This window comes from Halichoerus grypus, chromosome 6 (assembly GCF_964656455.1).
Source record: "Halichoerus grypus chromosome 6, mHalGry1.hap1.1, whole genome shotgun sequence".
Classification (NCBI taxonomy): Eukaryota; Metazoa; Chordata; class Mammalia; order Carnivora; family Phocidae; genus Halichoerus; species Halichoerus grypus.
This window is the reverse complement of record NC_135717.1, coordinates 46068759-46074545: the sequence shown is the minus strand read 5'-3', so window position 1 is coordinate 46074545 and position 5787 is coordinate 46068759. Positions and strand designations below refer to the sequence as shown.

At 42.0% G+C, this 5787-nt stretch overlaps 1 non-coding gene across 1 annotated transcript; it reads left to right on the top strand.

Annotated features, from left to right (window-relative positions):
- The first annotated feature begins 5393 nt into the window (after positions 1–5393).
- Positions 5394–5466, top strand: TRNAH-AUG (transfer RNA histidin (anticodon AUG)). Its single transcript has one exon. It is a non-coding gene; the product is annotated as a tRNA-His (tRNA).
- Positions 5467–5787: the final 321 nt, after the last annotated feature.

The window sequence follows — 5787 nt, the reverse complement described above, 5'->3', positions numbered from 1 at the left end:
CGCGGGGTCAGGGAGCGCGTGCGGCCGGGAGAGAGGCACGCCTGCGCCTGAGCCGCGGGCCGCTTTGCTGCGGCGACCCCTGCCGGCGGGAGGACCGCACTGCGCCTCCCCTCCGCCGGCGTCCTTCTCTCCCGCCATGAGGGGTCGCAGTGGCCCGAGTTTGTGAAATTTCAGACTCGGGAGAGCCTGGCAGTGACCCCAGATGGGCCATAAGCGAGATGTATGGGAAAGCTGCTGCAAAACGGATCGCCATAAGCGAGATGTATGGGAAAGCTGCTGCAAAACGGATGCATTGAATTAAGTGTCCGACTAAGGAGAGAGTAGATGAGGTTACACAAGAGAAGGCTTACACAGGAGAAGGTAAATGTTATAAGGCCTCCCAATTTAAAAACGATGTAACAAAAAGTGCGAGGAAAGAGAAAATGGGATTTCGTGTAAATATGATTTTCACCTCTATAACGAGGGATTAAAAAATATTTCGAGCTGATAAATCAAATAAGAGAGATCAAAATACACATCTTCCTACAAAGGAACATACTAAGAAGAGGTATAATCAACTAAGATCTGGTGAGTAGGAAAAGGGAGAAAAGAAAGAAATATAGTAGGGAGGTAATAGACAACCTAAAGAAATAGATGATTAAAGACATCAAGGGGCGCCTGGGTGGCTCAGTCGGTTAAGCTGCCTTCGGCTCAGGTCATGATCCCAGGGTCCTGGGATCGAGCCCCGCATCGGGCTCCCTGCTCGGCGGGAAGCCTGCTTCTCCCTCTCCCACTCCCCCTACTTGTGTTCCCTCTCTCCTGTCTCTCTCTCTCTCTCTGTCAGATAAATAAATAAAATCTAAAAAAAAAAAAAAAAAAAAAAAAGACATCAAGTAACATTGTCATTATAATCACAGAACCCAGAACAAAAATGCAAACCTTTCAAATGATCAAAACACATACACACAACTACAAAGTCAAACAAGAGCACAGAGTGAGCTGTCTGGAAAAGTTACAAAACAGAAAGCATAACAAAACAACATGCGAGAACTAAGACGGAACACCTTACATGAGTAAATGTTAAATAAGCCCAACATACTTGTCTGAAAAATGCAACTCCAGATTGGAGTACCAGCCGTAACACAACTCTATGTTACGCACAAGAACATGCATAAAATAGTCATTCTGAAAGTTCAAAAGCACAAGAACTTTGGAAAAGATATACCAGGAATATGCAAACATAAAGAAATCAGGGATCACAAACTTACTGATTTCAGGGCAAAAAGCATTAAATGAGATTGAGAAGGGCATTTTACAATCATAAGAGTTGCAATTCACAATGAGGAAAAAATAGGAATATCTATGCACCGAATATCATAATTTCATTATTCATAGCAAACACTATAGGAGATATAAAAAGAATAAATAGTTAGAAATAATTGATAGTCTTTGCCAGACTGAGGGCACAGGAGGTAAAAGAGGATAGAGAAGACCTAAAAATATATTCTATTATATTAATTGTACATAATTAATTTAATATTAGTTATTAAATAATATATTATTAACAATAATATATTGATATATTTAATATTAGATATTTGGTAATATATTATTAATATGTCAATAATATATTATTAATTTAATATGGTAGATCTAATATGTAAAACTCTGTATCCTGAAACAGAGATTACATCTTTTCAAGTGTCCTTGGAGCGAACATTCAGGGTTGGCCATATTTTAGGCCACAGGCAAAATCTTAATATATCTCAGTAAGTAGAACCATATGGATAATATTATAGGATCACAATTCAATAAAACTAGAAATTAATGAAAAAACAGGAAACAAAATATTCCTACTGCCCAGAAATTTTTAAAGGGTCACATAACATTTGGATCAAAAACAAAAACAAAATAGAAAATACCTGCAAGAGTATGAAAGTGAAAATGACCAATCAGAACCCATGGGATTTAGCTACATATTCCTAAGATCATGATTTTAAATGATCATGTTAATTAAAGATTTAGGATAAATGAAATGAATTAAGCACCCATGCAAGAAGGTAGAAATAGAACAAAATATACCTTTGAAGAGCAGAAGGATGTAATGAGTAAAGATAAAAGCCTAAAATCATGGTGTATAGAACAGAAAAATATATAACTAAAAAATAAATCCAGGAGCTGATTGTTTGAAAGTAAATAGGTAAGCTGTTAGCTAAACAAGAAAACAAGAAGAAAGTACAAATATACAAAGTATGGAATCAAAGCAACGACCTCCAGACACAGAGGAAAGTTAAGAGAAGACTTTGTTGAGTTTTATCAAATAAGTCAGAAAATCTAGATCGAGGAGTTAATTTGGAGGACAGTATAATTTCTTAAAATGGGCTTTAGACAAGTTATAAAATTTAAACAGACCAACAATCAGAGGAGAAATAGGGAAGAAGAGCAAAGACCTACTGTCCAAAATAGCAGCAAGTCCACAGGGTAATTTTACCAAACCCTTAGGGCCATTGAATCCTAATGTGCTGTTCCAGGGCATAGAAAATGAAGGAAAGCTTCAAATTTCTTGTATGAGCCATCACAGTAGTGATACCTAATAAATATACCCCAAAGAAAACTATAAGCCATTCTCACTTAAGACTGTCAAGGCAAAAATCCTAAATAAAATGTAGTATGGCATTAGGACAGAGATCCTCAGTCCTAGGGTAAGGCCATTCCCAGAGCTGTGTCGATCAGCCCTCACTGAGAAGGGGAACCTTCTGGCAATAAGACAAATGTGTTCAGGGCTGGAGTGCTCACTCAATTGTTTTGAAGGAACCAGTCCTGGCTTGGGAGGGTTCATTTCCAGGGTTGGCTTGGAGCCCCAGGTTTGTGGGGGTCAGCTCCATTTTAGAGGTGAGGATTTCCAAATCAGGGGAGCCATTCCTACTCCAGATGGCTGGTTCAAATGTAATCAGGCTTAGGTTCAAGGTCACACATAGATCTGATTCTCAGGTTCACACTCAGCTGTGGAATCCGAAGACTTCTCCAAAGGCATTGCTACTTGTAGGAGCCTGTGGTCAACCAGGTAGCATTTCAGTCTAGCAGAAGGAAAAGGGGGTAGGAAAAAATGGAGCAGACATATTGAAGACTGCTAGAGGCAGGTAACATAACTAGGAATAGATGGCCAGGGCATGAACCAAGGCTGTGTACAACTCTAGGAAACAGGCCCTTCCCAGAGGCAGGAAGATGTGCAGTGATTAGGAGGTGGTGAGACTGAATTCTCAGTGGAAGGAACTTTGGTTTAGACACACAGGCAATGACTCAACCCAGCAGGAGATTAAGATCTCATTGGAGAGACACAAGGTAGATCTGGGGCTGTCTCTACACCCAGTCTGTGGTGGGAGGTGGGTAGACCAGATTGTAGGAGACAGCACTCCTCCCCAAGGGGCAGAGAACTGGTGAACAGATGAAATAGATGTGAACAGATTTATTTGTCCAGGGCCTGGGTGAATTTTGAGAAGAAAACCCAAGCTGGGCCCATGATGGTCTGTGCACCTGTCAGTGCAGCCCACCAGCCAGCCAGCCATTCTCTCCATGTTCCTTCTTCTTATTGTCTTCTTCTTTTCTTACTTGCCAGTCTGTTATTTATTTGAATGCACCTATAGGACCATGAAGCTACCACGTGAATAAGCAAGGCTTGCCTGATGTCTTCTTAGTCTGTTCTCATGTCAGAAGAGGGAAGGGAGCTCTCCAGGATCTCTTTTATAAGGGCATCAAGCCTATTCATGGGGGCTCCAACTCTCACGACCTCCTCACATCCCAAAGGCCCTACCTCTTAATACCATCACTGGGGATTAGGATTCAACGTATGAATTTTGGGAGGACACAAGCATTCAGTCTATAGCACATGGTATTTTGCAGGCTACATTAGAAGGAGCAAACCCTGTAGAAATCATTTGAATATCACTGAAATCACATTGAGTGCTCAAAGTGAAAACTGAGCTAGACCATGAGCAGAGAATGGGAGTGACCTGCCGCTGGAAATAAGGGCCTGGAAATAAGCACATCTTCCCATCCTGCATCCTACAAAACTGGCACCAAGCAAAGATCCACATAATCCAAGACAGGTAGATTTCTACAAGGAAACAGATTTTTAACCAACCATGGTTAACCAACTCTTTCGGTTTTTTGACAAGTACTAAATCTGTGATCCAGAATCCAATCCTGCGTACTATTTACTTATACAACTCGCATTCTACTTACATTACTTGACCTTAATACTCATGTAACATGGTGGAGAATTACATTCATCAGATATTCCCCATAAAGATTGAGAAAGAAGTAGTCAGAGTGTCTCAGTCAGCCCAAGCTCCTATAACAAAATATCACAGACTTGGTGGCTTGAGCAGCACACATTGATTTTTTGGTCACAATTCTAGAGGCTGGAAGTCTACGATCAAAGTGCTGGCAGATTTGGTTCTTGGTGAAAGGGCCCACTTCGTGGTGTGTAGGCGGCTGCCATCTTGCTGTACAATGGAGCGAGCGAGCTCTGGTCTCTTTCTCTTCATATAAGCATATTAATCCCATCTTGGGCGCCCATCCTCATGACCTAATCTAAACCTAATTGCCTCCCAAAGACCCCACCTCCTAATAGCATCACACTGGGGGTTAAGGCTTCAACACCTGCATTTGGGGACACATAAACACATAGTCTATAACAGAGAGTGAGAAAAGAACCACACTTCTCAAGGGCTCTGAAAACTTTAGGATGCTGCCTTTTCAGGAGAGTGAGGGCGAAGTAGGAAGCATGAGCTGGCTCGGCTGCTGTCTGTGTTCTCGAGTGTGATGTGGGCCAGGTGTGGGGGCTGAAGTCCCATGGAGGTTTCCAGTAAGGAGACAGGGCCAAGAGTAGCACGGTAGTGGGAGAAGACAAGATTTTAGCCTGTTCTCTCTCACCCATGGAGTGGGTGGGAGTGGCATCCATACTAGAGCCTGAGAAACTTTCCACCTGAATCGCTGTGTAAAATACTGCAATATGCCCTTCAAAGGAAGATATGCTAATGATCTACATTTTTGGGGGGTCAAAGTTTCTGGAGTCGGGTCCCCTGGCCTTTTGTTACCTCACACATAAACCGGGCAGGGGAAGGGAGGGACTGGCTTTTATTTGAGTAACACTTTTAACTATTCTGTGTGGTTGTAGTACAGTGAACCCTGAACAGCGTGAGGTTTAGGGGCGCCAACCCCACCCTCACCTCACACAAGATGGAAATCCCCATATAACTTTGGACTCCCAGAAAACTTAACTTCTAATAGCCAACTATTGACTGGAAGCCTTACTGATCACATAAACAGTCGGTTAACACATACTTACTGTATTCTTACAGTAAAATAAACTAGAGAAAACAAAATGTTATTAAGAAAATCATAAAGGGGGCATCTGGCTGGCTCAGTTGGTAGAGCATGCGACTATGGATCTCAGGGTCGTGAGTTCAAGCCCCACGTTGGGTATAGAGATCACTTTTAATGAATAAATAAATAAATAAAATCACAAGGAATGGAAAATACATTTACAGTACTGTACTGTATTTTTTTTTTAAAGATTTTATTTATTTATTTGACAGATAGATACATAGCGAGAGAGGGAACACAAGCAGGGGGAGTGGGAGAGGGAGAAGCAGGTTTCCTGCCGAGCAGGGAGCCCGATGCGGGGCTCGATCCCAGGACCCTGGGATCATGACCTGAGCCGAAGGCAGACGCTTAACGACTGAGCCACCCAGGCGCCCCCAGTACTGTACTGTATTTATCAAAAAAACAAATCCACGTGTAAGT